Source organism: Chionomys nivalis, chromosome 20 (assembly GCF_950005125.1).
Source record: "Chionomys nivalis chromosome 20, mChiNiv1.1, whole genome shotgun sequence".
NCBI classification, from domain to species: Eukaryota; Metazoa; Chordata; class Mammalia; order Rodentia; family Cricetidae; genus Chionomys; species Chionomys nivalis.
Window position 1 is genome coordinate 11046178 of NC_080105.1, and position 15748 is coordinate 11061925.

The 15748-nt window shown below is 40.3% G+C and overlaps 1 pseudogene; it reads right to left on the reverse strand.

The window, feature by feature from the left end:
* Positions 1–13428: 13428 nt before the first annotated feature.
* LOC130862910 (olfactory receptor 7E24-like) lies at positions 13429–14324 on the reverse strand (annotated as a pseudogene).
* Positions 14325–15748: the final 1424 nt, after the last annotated feature.

Here is a 15748-nt window from a genome sequence, read left to right on the forward strand (position 1 = left end):
AAGCTATTCCACTAAAATCAGGAACACGACAAGGTTGTCCACTCTCTCCATACCTCTTTAATATAGTGCTTGAAATTCTAGCAATAGCAATAAGACAACATAAGGGGATCAAAGGGATTCAAATCGGAAAGGAAGAAGTTAAACTTTCATTATTTGCAGACGATATGATAGTGTACATAAGCGACCCCAAAAACTCCAGCAAAGAACTCCTTCAGCTGATAAACACCTTTAGTAGCGTTGCAGGATACAAGATCAATTCCAAAAAATCAGTTGCCCTCCTATACACAAAGGATAAGGAAGCAGAGATGGAAATCAGAGAAGCATCACCCTTCACGATAGCCACAAATAGCATAAAATATCTCGGGGTAACCCTAACCAAGGAAGTAAAGGATCTATTTGACAAGAACTTTAAGTCAATGAAGAAAGAAATTGAGGAGGATACCAGAAAATGGAAGGATCTCCCTTGCTCTTGGATAGGGAGGATCAACATAGTAAAAATGGCAATTCTACCAAGGGCAATTTATAGATTCAATGCAATCCCCATTAAAATCCCATCAAAATTCTTCACAGATCTTGAGAGGACAATAATCAACTTTATATGGAGAAACAAAAAACCCAGGATAGCCAAAACAATCTTATATAATAAAGGATCGTCTGGAGGCATTACCATCCCTGACCTCAAACTCTATTACAGAGCCTCAGTATTGAAAACAGCTTGGTATTGGCATAAAAACAGAGAAGTCGATCAATGGAACCGAGTAGAAGACCCTGATTTTAACCCACAAACTTATGAACACCTAATTTTTGATAAAGGAGCTAAAAGTATTCAATGGAAAAAAGAGAGCATCTTCAACAAATGGTGCTGGCAGAACTGGTTGTCAACGTGTAGAAGAATGAAAATAGATCCATATCTATCACCATGCACAAAACTCAAGTCCAAATGGATTAAAGACCTCAATATTAGTCTGAACACACTGAACCTGATAGAAGAAAAAGTTGGAAGTACTCTACAACATATGGGTACAGGAGATCACTTCCTACGTTTATCCCCAGCAGCACAGACATTAAGGGCAACATTGAATAAATGGGACCTCCTGAAACTGAGTAGCTTCTGTAAAGCAAAGGACACTGTCACTAAGACAAAAAGGCAACCCACTGACTGGGAGAAGATCTTCACCAACCCTGCAACAGACAAAGGTCTGATCACCAAAATATATAAAGAACTCAAGAAACTAAACTTTAAAATGCTAATGAACCCAATAAAAAAATGGGGCACTGATCTGAACAGAGAATTCTCAACAGAAGAAATTCAAATGGCCAAAAGACACCTAAGGTCATGCTCAACCTCCTTAGCGATAAGGGAAATGCAAATTAAAACAACTTTGAGATACCATCTTACACCTGTCAGAATGGCTAAAATCAAAAACACCAATGATAGCCTTTGCTGGAGAGGTTGTGGAGAAAGAGGCACACTCATTCATTGCTGGTGGGAATGCAAACTTGTGCAACCACTTTGGAAATCAGTGTGGCGATTTCTCAGGAAATTTGGGATCAACCTACCCCAAGATCCAGTAATACCACTATTGGGAATATACCCAAGAGATGCCACATCAAATGACAAAAGTATCTGTTCAACTATGTTCATAGCAGCATTGTTTGTAATAGCCAAAACCTGGAAACAACCTAGATGCCCTTCAATGGAGGAATGGATGAAGAAAGTGTGGAATATATACATATTAGAGTACTACTCAGCAGTAAAAAACAATGACTTCTCGAATTTTGCGTGCAAATGGATGGAAATAGAAAACACTATCCTGAGTGAGGTATCCCAGACCCAAAAAGAGGAACATGGGATGTACTCACTCATAATCGGTTTCTAGCCATAAGTAAAAGACATTAAGCATATAATGTGTGATCCTATAGAAGTTAAATAAGAAAGTGAACCCAAAGAAAATCATATAGTCATCCGCATGGAGAGGGGGAAGTAGACAAGATTGCAGGGCAAAAACTGGGAACTTGCGGGTGAGGTGGCATGGGGCAAAGGGGAAATGGGATGAGAAATATGAGAAGGGGAGGATGGGAGGAGCTCGGGGGATTGGGATGGTTGGGATATAGGAAGGATGGATACGGGAGCAGCGAAGTATATATCCTATCTAAGGGAGCCATCTTAGGGTTGGCAAGAGACTTGACTCTAGAGGGGTTCGCAGGTGTCCAGGAATATGTCCCCAGCTGGTACCTTGGGCAACTAAGGAGAGGGAACCTGAAATGACCCTATCCTATACTGATGAATATCTTGCATATCACCTTAGAACCTTCATCTGGCGATGGATCAAGGTAGAGACAGAGTCTCAATTTGGAGCAACGGTCTGAGCTCTTAAGGTCCAAATGAGGAGCAGAAGGAGGGAGAACAAGAGCAAAAAATCAGGACCACGAGGGATGCACCCACCCACTGTGACAGTGGAACTGATTTATTAGGAGCCCACCAAGGCCAGCTGGTCTGGGACTGAATAAGCATGGGTTGATTCCGGACTCTCTGAGCATGGCGGTCAACGAAGACTGATGAGAAGCCAAGGACAATGGCACTAGGTTTCAATCCTAATACATGAACTGGCTTTGTGGGAGCTTAGCCTGTTTAGAAGCTCACCTTCCTGGACGTAGATAGAAGACCTTCGTCTTCCCGCAGGGCAGAGAATTTGGACTGCTCTTCAGTATCGAGAGGGAGGGGGAATGGTGTGGGGGGAGGAGAAGAGGAGTGGGGATAGGGGGAGGGGAGTGGGGGGAGGGGGCAATATTTGGGAGGAGGGGAGGGAAATGGGAAACGGGGAGCAGGTGGAAATTTTAATTAAAAAAGAATAAAAAATAAAAAAAATAAAAAAAAAAATAAAAATAAAAATAAAAATTGGATTATTTAGTTTTTTAATATACAGTATCTTGAGTTTTTCAAATATTTTTGGGGTATAAGTTTTTTATTAGTTGTGATATGAGTAAGAATCTTTTCCAATTCTCTACATTTTCATTTTGTCTGATTGACAATATCTTTTTTCTAACAGAGGCTTTTCAGTTTCATAGAATACAATTTATTGACTGCTAATCTTAGAGCCTGTACTATAGCGGTTTTATTCTGATAATTCTCTCCTGTGACAATGTGTTCAAAGCTATTTCGTCCTAGGATCCCCCAAATCAGCCTGCTTCGGGGCTGAGGGTATGGGGACCCAGCGGTGAGTGCTCCTGCTGCAGGGGCTTCTTTGTTCCATATGAGCCTGACCCCAGCAAGCCTGCCCTTTTGTCTGCAAGGCCTTTGGCCCAGCAAGTGGCCCTGCTTCTGTATTGAGGAGATCCATCTAGAGGGCTAAGTGTGTGCCCGCCCGGTTGGCTGGACAGCTCAGGAACAAAGTACAGGCCCCCTCCAATTCCATAAGCATTTCTGGCCATTCAGTGGGGCATATCCCAGGCTACTAGCTCTCTTTTTACCCCATCCCATCTTGCCCCCAAACACTCCTTTCCATCTGGGGGACCTTAGATCCACCACCACAGCCTGCTTCAGAGTGGAGGGGATCTGAGAGCCAACTCCATTGCCGCGGGGACCTAAGAGAGGGAAGACCAAGAAAAACCCCTAAGTACACAGTCAGCCACAGCAAAGATTGGACCAAGATGCCAGACTCTCCTGGCCACATTTGAAGGAAGAGATGGGCAGGCACCAATGCAAGAATTCCTCCAACAACCTGAAAAGCAACATGATAACACCAGAATCCAGCAAACATGCAACAGGAAGACTTGATCACCCTAATCCAGAAGAAATAAAAGAAGTTGACTTTAAATGTAACATTATGAAAATGATAGAGACTCTTAAACAGATGTGAAAAATTCCCTTAAAGAAATGGAAAAGAAGACAAACAAGAAGTTAGAAGAAATGAATAAATCCCTCAAAGATACCCTAGAAAACCAAGAAAAAGCAATCAAACAGGTAAAGGAAACAGTTCAAGAGTTGAAGACCAAAATGGAAGTAATAAAGAAAACACAAACCGAGGGATGGCTTGGTATGGAAAATCTGGGTAAAAGAACAGGAACTACAGAGACAAGTATAATCAACAGAATACAAGAGATAGAAGAAAGAATCTCTGGCACTGAAGATACTATAGAGGAAATAAACTGATTGATCAAAGAAAACAGCAAATCCAACAGATTCTTAACAGAAAACATCCAGGAAATCTGGGACACCATGAAAAGACCAAACCTAAGAATAATAGGGGTAGAAAAAGGAGAATTACAGCTCAAAAAAAATATATTCAAAAAAATTATAGAAGAGAACTTCCCTAACCTAAAGAAGAATATTCCTATGAAGGTACAAGAGAAAGTGGGAAGTAGACTGCAACACATGAGCACAGGAGAGCACTTCCTACATATAAGCCCAGTAGCACTGGCAGTAAGAGCAACAATGAATAAATGGGACCTCCTGAAACTGAGAAGCTTCTGTAAAGCAAAGGATGCGGTCATTAAGACAGAAAGCTAACCTAGTAAATTGGAGAAGATCTTTACCAACCCCACATCAGACAAAGGTCTGATCTCCAAAATATATAAAGAACTCAAGAAACTGGACATTACAATTCTAAATAACCCAATTAAAAAATTGGGTACTGAACTAAACAGAGAATTCTCATCAGACGAAGTTCAAATAGCCAAAAGACACTTAAGGTCATGTTTAACTTCCTTGGTGATCAGGGAAATGCAAGTCAAAAAGAGTTTGAGATACCACTTTAGACCTGTCAGAATGGCTAAAATCAAAAACACCAATGATAACCTATGCTGGAGAGGATATGGAGTAAGGGGAACACTCATTCATTGCTGGTGGGAATGCAAACTTGTGCAACCACTTTGGAAATCAGTGTGGCGGTTTCTCAGGAAATTGGGAGTCAACCTACATCAAGATCCAGCAATAGCACTCTTGGGAATATACCAAAGAGATGCCCAATCATACTATAAAAGCATTTGTTCAACTATGTTCATAGCAGCATTATTTATAATAGCCAGATCCTGGAAACAACCTAGATGCTCCTCAATGGAAGAATGGATGAAGTGTAGAACACTTTAAAGTACTATTCAGTGATAAAAAACAATCTTGAATTTTGCATGCAAATGGATGGAAATAGAAAACACTATCCTGAGTGAGGTAACACAGACCCCAAAAGACGAATATAGGATGTACTCACTCATTAGTGGACTCTAGTCATAAACAAAGGACATTGAGCCTATAGTTTGTGATCCTAGAGAAGCTAAATAATAAAGTGAACCCAAAGAAAAAAATATATAGATCATCCTGGAAATTGGATGCAGACAAGATCACCGGGGAAAAGTTGGGAGCATGGGGGTGGGGTTTGTTGGGGGGAAGGGGAGAGGGGGAGAGAGAAGGGAAAGATTGGGGAAAGCTTGGGGGAGTGGTATGGTTGAGATGGAGGAAGGGTGGATATGGGAGCAGGGAAGAAGATATCTTAATTCAGGGAGCCATTTTAGGGTTGGCAAGAGATATAGCTCTAGAGGGGTTCCCAGGTTTCCACGTGGATGTCCCCAGCTAGGTTCTTGGGCAATAGAGGAGAGGGTGCCTGAACTGGCCTTGTCCCATAGTCACACTGATGAATATCTTAAATATAACCATAGAACCTTCGTCTGGCGATGAATGGGATTAGAGACAGAGACCCACATTGGAGCACAGGCCTGAACTCCCAAGGTCCAATTGAAGAGCAGAAGGAGGGAGAAGATGACCAAGGAAATCAGGATTGGAAGGGGTTAGTCCACCCACTGAGACAATATGCCTGATCTAGTGGGAGCTCACCAAAGCCAGCTGGACTGGGACTGAATGAGCATGGGATCAAACTGGACTCTCTGAATGTGGCTGACAATAAGGGCTGACTGAGAAGCCAAGGACAATGGCACCGGGTTTTGATCCTACTGCATGTACTGGCTTTATGGGAGCCTAGTCTTTGTGGGATGCTCACCTTCCTAGGCCTGGATGAAGGGGGGAGGGCCTTGGACTTCCCACAGGGCAGGGTACTCTGCCTTCTCTTAAGACTGAGGGGGAGGGAGGAGGGTGATTGGGGGAGTGGGAAGAAAAAAGGGAGGAGGAGCCGGGTGGTGGTGGTGCACGCCTTTAATCCCAGCACTCAGGAGGCAGAGGCAGGTGGATCTCTGTGAGTTCGAGGCCAGCCTGGTCTACAAGAGCTAGTTCCAGGACAGAAAGCAAAAGCTATGGAGAAACCCTGTCTAGAAAAATCAAAAAAAAAAAAGAAAAAAAAAAAGGAAGAGAAAAAGGGAGGAGGGGAGGAAGTGGAAATTTTGAATGGTGTTATTTATAAAGCAATAAAAATAAAAGAAAATCCTATATTTTTAGTGTATATTTCTGGCTTCTTTATCAAAAAGTGTGTGTTCATATTTAGTAAGTTTATATGTGGGTCTTTAGTTTGATTCAATTGGTCAACTAGTCTATTTTTATGGCAATATCATTTGGTTTTTATCACTAAAGCTTTGCAACACAACTTGAAATTAGGGACAGTGATACCTTCAACAATACTTTTATTTTACAGAATGGTTTTAATCTTTCTGGGGTTTTGCTTTTATTTATTTAATTTTTCGGAGACAGGTATCTCTGTAGCTTTGGGGTTTGTCCTGGAACCAGCTCTTGTAGGATGACCTCAAACTCACAGAGATCCACCTGCCTCTGCCTCCCAAGTACTGGGATTAAAGGTGTGCACCACCTCATCCAGCTTGCATATCTATTTGAAGCACAAATTCTCCTTTGAGATCTGTGGAGAATCATGCTGAAATTTTAATTAGGATTTCTTTGAATCTAGAGATTGCTTTGAGTAGGATTGTCATGTTTACTACGTTAATCCTACTGATTCATGTGCATGAGAGAGCTTTCCATCTTTTGATCTCTTTAAATTTCTTTATTCTATGATTTTAAGTTTTTACTATAATAGGCTTACAATTGCTTAATTAGAGTTCCACCGAGATATTTTATATTATTTGAGGCTATTGTGAGAGGTATTCTTTCCCTGATTCCTAAATTACTTATTGGTTATTCTGAGTTAATTTTGTGTCTAACCACTTGGTGAAGTGTTCATGATCTGTAGGATTTCTTTTAAAAATTTTTGAGGTAACTTAGGTATACTATCATAACTTTTGCAAATAAGGGTACATTGAATACTTCCTTTTATACTTCCTATTCCCTTGATCTTTTTATATTTTTTCCCATTCAAAAATTTACACATCCTCCCCTACTCCCATTCCTATCCTGCTCCCCCACTCACCCTCCTCCCTCTTCCTCCCTCCTTAAGAGAGGGCAGGGAACCCTGCCCTGTGGGAAGTCCAAGGTCCTTCCCCCTACATCCAGGTCTAGGAAGCTTTGCATCCATATAGACAAGGGTCCCAAAAAGCCAGTACATGCAGTAGAAACAAGTACCTTTATCAATGGCTTCTCAGTCAGCCCCCATTGTCAGCCACATTCAGAGAGTCCAGTTTGATTACATGCTCGTTCAGTCCCGGTCCAGCTGGATCTGGTGAGTTCCCATTAGAAAAGGCACACCATCTCAGTGGGTGGACCAACTCCTCAGGGTTCTGAATTCCTTGCTCATCTTCTCCCTCCTTCTCCTCTTCAACTGGACCTTGGGAGCTCAGTCCATTGCTCTGATGAGGGTCTTTGTCTCTATCTCCATCTGTCGCCGGATGAAGATTCTATGGTGATATTCGAGATAATCATCTGTGTGATGGTGAGGCAAGGATAGTTTAGGCACCCTCTCCTCTGCTGCCCAAGGATCTACCTGGGGACATCCCCGTGGACAACTGGGATCCCCTCTAGAGCCAAGTCTCTTGCCAACCCTAAAATGACTCCCTTAATGTAGATATCTTCTTCCCTGCTCCTATATGCGGCCTTCCTTCATCTCCACACTCCCACTCCCCCAAGCTCTCTCCAGTCTTTCCTTTCTCGTTCTCTCTCCCCCTCTCCCCTTCCCCCATTCCCACCCCTACCTTTACCCCCATGCTCCCAACTTTTGCCCAGCGATCTTGTTTGCTTCCAATTTCCAGGAGGATCTATATATGTTTTTCTTTGGGTTCACCTTGTTATTTGGTTTCTCTAGGCTTGTGAACTATAGGCTCAATGTCCTTTGTTTATGGCTAGAGTCCACTAATGAGTGAGTACATGCCGTATTCGTTTTTTTGGGTCTGGGTTATCTCACTCAGGATCAAGTTTTCTATTTCCATCCATTTGCATGCAAAATTCAAGATGTCATTATTTTTTTATCACTGAGTAGTCCTCTAATGTGTATATATTTGACACTTTTTTATCCATTCTTCCATTGAGGGGCATCTAGGTTGTTTCCAGATTCTGGCTATTACAAATAGTGCTGCTATGAACATAGTTGAACAAATGCTTTTGAAGTATGATTGGACATCTCTTTGGTATATTCCCAAGAGTGGTATAGCTAAGTCCTGAGGTAGATTGATTCCCAATTTCCTAAGAAACCACCACACTGATTTCCAAAGTGGTTGCACAAGTTTGCATTCGAACCAACAATGGATGAGTGTTCCCTTACTCTACATCCTCTCCAGCATAGGTTATCATTGGTGTTTTTGATTTTAGCCATTCTGACAGGCGTAAGGTGGTATCTCAAAGTTGTTTTGATTTGCATTTCCCTGATCGCTAAGGAGTTGAACATGACCTTAAGTGTCTTTTTGCCATTTGAACTTCGTCTGATAAGAATTCTCTTTTCAGTTCAGTACCCCATTTTTTAATTGGGTTATTTAGAATTTTAATGTCTAGGTTCACACACTGAGTGTGCCTGATGTAATGGGAGTTCACCAAATCCAGCTGGACTGGGACTGAACGAGCATGTGATCAAACCGGACTCTCTGAATGTGGCTGACAATGGGGGCTGACTGAGAAGCCAGTGAAAATGGCATTGGGAATTGTTTCTACTGCATGTATTGGCTTTTGGGGATGCTAGTTTGCTTGGATGCACACCTTCCTAGGCCTGGATGGAGCGGGGAGGGCCTTGGACTTCCCACAGGGCAGGGTACTCTGCCCTCTCCTAGGACTGGACGGGGAGGAGGAGTATGGGAGCGGGAAGGAAATGGGAGGAAGTGAAAATTTTGAATGGTATTATTTATAAAGCAATAAAAGTTTAAAAAAGAATATTTGTGAGTCGATTTCAATTTTAACTTAGGGTTAACCAAGCAATTACTGTTTTTCAATGCCTGGGATGAAGATTTTACTTAATTAACGTGGTAGTGGGTTTATTTTAGCTTTCAGTTGTAATTAAATATAAAAAGAAGTCGGGCGATGGTGGCGCACACCTTTAATCCCAGCACTCGGGAGGCAGAGGCAGGCAGATCTCTGTGAGTTCGAGACCAGCCTGGTCTACAGAGCTAGTTCCAGGACAGGCTCCAAAGCCACAGAGAAACCCTGTCTCAAAAAACCAAAAAATAAATAAATAAATAATAAATAAATAAATATAAAAAGAAACTTAGTGAAGGACCTCACATCCTGAATCTGTGGGCGGGACTGAAGCAGAAGTTGTGAAGGAACAGTGTTTGCTAGCTTGCCCCTACTGGCTTGCTTAGTCTACTTTCACAAACCATCCAAGACCATCTTCTCAAAGGTGGTACTAGCCCCAGGTTTCTGCGATGTTTATATTGATCATTAATCAAGAAATCACCTCACAGACTCAGTTAGAAGCCAAATTTGTGGGGTCGTTTTCTCAATGAAGATTTCATATTCCCCGATATGCCTAATTTCATGTACAGTTGACATCCTCCCATGGCATCTATGATATGAAAGAGGAGTGACGGAATATTAGGAATTGCAAATGCTAGGTGGTATCTGAACAAGGTGATGGCAGAGAAGAAAGAGGGGGTTTATTGACATATATACCAAAATGAGTGATATATGAAAAAGCCTGCTACATTTTAAAAAGGAATTTTCTATAAATACACTTAGTTTTTTGTTCAGTTTTCTTTTCTTTCTTTCTTTCTTTCTTTTTTTTTTTTTTTTGATTTTTGATTTTTCAAGACAGGGTTTCTCTGTCCTGGAAGTAGTTCTTGTAGATCAGGCTGGCCTCAAACTCACAGAAATTTAACTTCCTCTGCCTCCCGAGTGCTGGGATTAAAGGCATGCACCACTACTGCCCAGCTTTGTTCAGTTTTATTATGGCAAATATTGGTAAAAATTATGCATATCTATCCATACTAAGTAAACAATTTGCTGACATTAATTGTATTTACATTTTCCTGCATCTGGTAGAGTGTGGGACAGAAGACTCATACATAGTCTCATATGGTTTTGGTATTTGTACCTAGTGGTAGGGCTGAGTAGAGTGTTTGTATAACTTTGAATGCATGTCCTCTGACAGGTTTGTGTAGACCAGCATGTTTGAGCCTATAAACAAACTTTTCTGTCCTGCCTGTCAGCTCCCAAATAACCACATCAAGATTTCTTATTAATTATAAAAATTTGGTTGGTAGCTTAGACTTGTTTCTAACTGGCTTTTATAACTAAAATTAAGCCATCTCTGTTAACTTATTCTCTGTCCCATGGCTCTATCACTTTTATTTTATACTGCACATATTGCTCCCCTGCTTCTTCCATGTCTGGCTCCTGACTCCACAGTCTTCATCCCAGCATTAACTTTGAACAAAAAATTCTGCCTAGGTACTGGCTGTTCAGATTTTTATTAAGCCAATTTGAGTAACACATTTTCACAGTGTACAAAACAATTATTTTACACATATTATTCTCTGATCATACTTTCTGTTTCCTAATATTCCAATGTATAAATAATGATAGCTTCTGATCATACTTTCTGATCATACTGTTTCCTAATATTCCAATGTATAAATAATGATAGCTACATAGTCCTTGTACCCCACAATGAACAACTCTACACTGCATTACTGTATTTGATTTAATGTGTTCTCTTAAAGCATAGGATAAATAAATCGTACATTCCTTAAGATGTCTATGGTATTGACTTGGTGATAATAATGAGGTAGGAACTAATAGTAAAAATGTGCACTAGGAGGTGTGTTGCAGCTGTTGTAAACGTATTGTGAAAGGGTGGAATTAATTTGAATGAGGGATGTAGGAAACTTTGGAAAGTGGGATGAAGGAGACTGCACATAGTTTAGAAAGACAAGAATGAAATTTTTTGTTAATGTAATTTTTTGTCAATGTTTTAGTGTCAGATTTTATTTCTTTTTTATTCTTTTCATTAGATTATTTTTTAAAAAATAATCCAAATTCCACTCTCTCCTCTCCTCCTGTACCCTCCATATTACCTCCCATCCCACACCTTCTAATTCTAAAAGAGTGTAAGGCACTCTGCTTTGTGGAAAGTCCAAGACCCTCCCTACTACATATAGGCTGAGCAAGGTATACATCCAAAGAGAATAGGATCCCAAAAAGAATGGAATATTTTGATGAAATATTGGAATAAGAAAAAATAGGAATGAATATAGAAAGACTGCACTTCATATGACATTCTATCAGGAATTGGACTGTAGGAAATTTGTGTTCAATTTTGAAAAAGTATAGATCCATGCTGATTAGTATGCTGTATGAAACTATAAGGTAACTAAGGGCAATTACAATAGTTTATATTGTTTGGTGAGCCTGTTGAACTATTCTATGAAATAGAATAACTTATATGAAAATTTAGGACTGTAGCAGAAAACCAGATGTCAAAATTCAGAGGTCAAATAATCACGGGGAGACTGGTTCTTGTGGCTATGCCTAAAGAACAACTCCTTCTCCTAAGGGTCAATAAGCATCAAGGTAGAGAGTATAGACAATTTTATTTTCTTATTTTTTTATTTTTTATTTTTTGGTTTTTTTTTAAAGGGGCCAAGGCAGTCTCTTTATTTAACCAATGAAATTAACAGATTAGAAAGAAATCACTCCCACATCATTTCCCCTTTTTCTATTTAAACAAAAAAGAAAGGCTTTCACTTTAACATAGTAAAATTACATATAGCAAAACAGTTATCAAGCAAGAATTACAGTTACAATATTTATATCTATTTTATCTTTTATCATAACTAAGGAAAACTACAACTATGTATCCATTTTTTTAACTCCATCAAAGACTCCAGAAGGATATAACATTACCTAAGCAAACAAGAAATCCAAAATTCTAGAAATGACAGAGACATCTCGCTGCCTGTACAGTCACCCAAAGTTCTTTTGTACCATTGGGGCATCCATCTTTGGCCTTCAGGCCCATAGTGTTCAGCAGACATTTCCATGAAGCAGGAAATTTCAAAGACAGTTCAGTCACTATCTGCTGTGTCCTGCAGAATGTCTCGTAGACTCTTTTATGAGTCAGGTACCCCGAAAGACCATCTCACCTTTAGGCAAGTTTAGCAGTCCTCTCTCTGCGGGTTCTTTGTGTCCAGTTTATGCAACAGTTCAGGCAAGAGCAGTTTCTTGCCCAAATGGCTAACTAACTCCATAAGGAGCCTCTTTGATGCCCATCTTCTTCTTGAAGTAGATTAGTGTTGCCAGGAGCAGACATGTCTCATTGTCATGAAAAGCCCAGGAAAGATCTTAACCTGCGTCTAACTGGAGTGGAGGAATCATGGCGACTCCCTCAGTATAGACAATTTTAATAATTTATTTTTATTTTATGTGCATTGGTGTAGGTCTGCATGAGTGTGTTAGATCTTGGAGTTACAGACAGTTGTAAGCTGTCATATGGATGCTGGGAATTGAACCCATGTCCACTGGTAGAACAGCCAGCGTTGCTAATAACTGAACCATCTCTCCAGCCCCAAAGAGTATAAAAAATTTTAAATGCAGTAAATAATTAAAATATCTTCAAAGAGATGAAATAACATAATGATAATTTTAGATCCCCCCAAAAGCAGAAAAATTGGTTTGGAAATTAGTTTGATCAATTGTACTTCCAAATGAACAGCAAATACTAGTAAATATGATGAGATTGTTGGGAAAACACAAATGTTAAAACATTTCTGAGAAACTATAAAAATGTAATTCCTTACTTAACATCATTAGGAAGAATGATGTTATTCATGAGATATTGGCAGGCATTTAGGACATATAGAAGTTGCAGGAAATAGAATTATTCTACTGAAATTAGATTTCAACAAGTCAGCTACGTAACATTACAAGAAGCTAAATATATTTCAAAGAGAATTAGCTAACGTGTGGAAGATTAAAATGAGTGAGGAACATAAGTATTTTAAGTTTTAAAGTTACTATATATATATATATATATATATTTAAAACACACTCAATTTGTAACATTTATTAGCATTCAAACTATGTGAAAAAAAACCGAGGGTGGATATAAATAAATTTTCAATATTAGACTTTTGAGTATATTCTAACTCATTTTTCCAATTTAGGAACAATGTCTGAGATTAAACTTTTCTTTTATAGACTCTCTTCAAAGCACTAACAAAATCTCGGTTCCTTAGGCTATAGATGAAAGGATTCAGCATAGGGGTGATGACAGTGTACATCAGTGTGGCCATGATGCCATTGCTGGGAGAGTGTGACACAGCTGAACCAAGATACTCCCAAATGCCCGTTCCATAAAATAAACAGACAACAGACAGGTGAGACCCACAGGTAGAGAAGACTTTATACTGTCCACTTGATGAGGTGATTTTCATAATGGAGGAAAATATTTTGTAGTAGGTCAAAAAGATTCCTGAGACAGGGAGAAAACCAAATATAGCACCAACAAAATACGTCACTAAATTTTTGGTAAAAGTATCAGAAAAGGAAATATTAAGAACTTGAGAAGGGTGACAAAAGAAATTAGAAATTTCTATGCTGTTAAAGTAGGTAGATTGCAAGATAATCAAATTATGCACCTGGGAGGCAGCAAAGCTAATAAAGTAAGATGCCAAAACTAAGAAAACACAGAAGTGAGGTTTCATAATGACTGGATAATGCAGGGGGTGACAGATGGCCACATACCTGTCATAGGCCATGGCAGTCAGAAGCATATCATCCATGACTAAAAAGAGTATAAAAAGAGACATCTGTATCATGCAGCCTATGCAAGTGATGACTTCACTGTGTGTTTGAATGTTCACAATCAATTTTGGGATTGTGGTAGAAATAAAACAGATGTCAACAAAGGACAGGTTGGCAAGGAAAAAGTACATAGGTGTATGGAGATGAGCGTCATTAGTAACAGCCAGGATGATGAGTAGGTTCCCAAGCACTGTGACCAGGTACGTGGATAGGAAGAGTCCAAAAAGATGGGCTGAATGTCTGGATCTTCTGACAGCATCATGAGATGGAATTCTGAATCACATGTTATGTTTTGGTGCTTTATAATCCTTGGTTGCCTTTTAAAATAGTTGATAAACACAAATCAGGCTTTTAAGAATATATAGATAGTTTCAGTTCAATAAGGCAGTGGTCCACACTATGTTCAGAATATACAATATTTCGGAGCTGCAATAATGTAACCTCTGAACCTATGGTTATGTTTTAATTTGTAGCCAATTACCTCATTTAGGTAGCGGAGTTTGTATTATTAAGAAATTCTTTGAAATTTTTGTGACTGTCCATGTCACATGAATGAGGATTTCTAAAGAAGACATAGGTTGTTAATAAAGTTGTCTGATATTGAACATTACAGGATTACAGAATGTAACTAGTAGTAAACAACATTTGTTTTTACATTGAAGAAAGTCATGGTTTCTCTCTTCCATGAGCTGCAACAACATAACACACCTGATACCTTAACTATTGGGATTTGGTAACAAAACAGAAACTGCCAATTTAATAGTAGTAGTTCCACTAAGTTCCAACAGAGGACATATTTTCTTAAAAATTAGAGGCCTACTGTAAATTGTTTCAGTACTGCTTCAGAAATCTCATGCTGAAGCCGGGCGGTAGCGGCGCACGCCTTTAATCCCAGCACTTGGGAGGCAGAGGCAGGCAGATCTCTGTGAGTTCGAGACCAGCCTGGTCACAAGAGCTAGTTCCAGGACAGGCTCCAAAACCACAGAGAAACCCTGTCTCGAAAAACCAAAAAAAAAAAAAAAATCTTATGCTGATTAGATTATGTCTAACCTGTCTATCTGTTTCACCAGTGGAAACAGTAAGAATAAAAGTCACTTTGCTTGCATGTGTGGTAAATAAGGGAAATCTGGAATTAAATAAATAATGGTCATTGCAAGAGATTGGAAAAATAAAGAATTCCATCACTACAGAAATCCCAACTTTATAGAGACCACAGTTTAAATGAGCTACAACCTGGAAAGAAACGAAGCTTATTTGGGCCTGAGCATCACACAGTTCTCTGTAATTGGACCATTCATGATTTTCTATACTAAGCACTACCAACTATAAAAAGAACCTTCTTTGAGAGGCACCGGCGTGCAGGCAGGCCCGGGTGGCGGAGGCACCGGCAGTCAGGCCCGGCAGGCAGGCCTAGGCAGCGGAAGCACCGGCGCACAGACAGGCCCGGGCGGCGGAGGCACCAGCACGCAGGCAAGTCCGGGAGCAGAGGCACCGGCGTGCAGGCAGGCCCGGGTGGCGGAGGCACCGGCAGGCAGGCCCGGCAGGCAGGCCTAGGCGGCGGAAGCACCGGCGCGCAGGCAGGCCCAGGTGGCGGAGGCACCGGCAGGCAGGCCCGGGCGGCGGAGGCACTGGATACAGGATAGTGCGGGCAAGAAACAGTGAAGCCTGCACTGAGAACAGATTGCCCCGCTACAA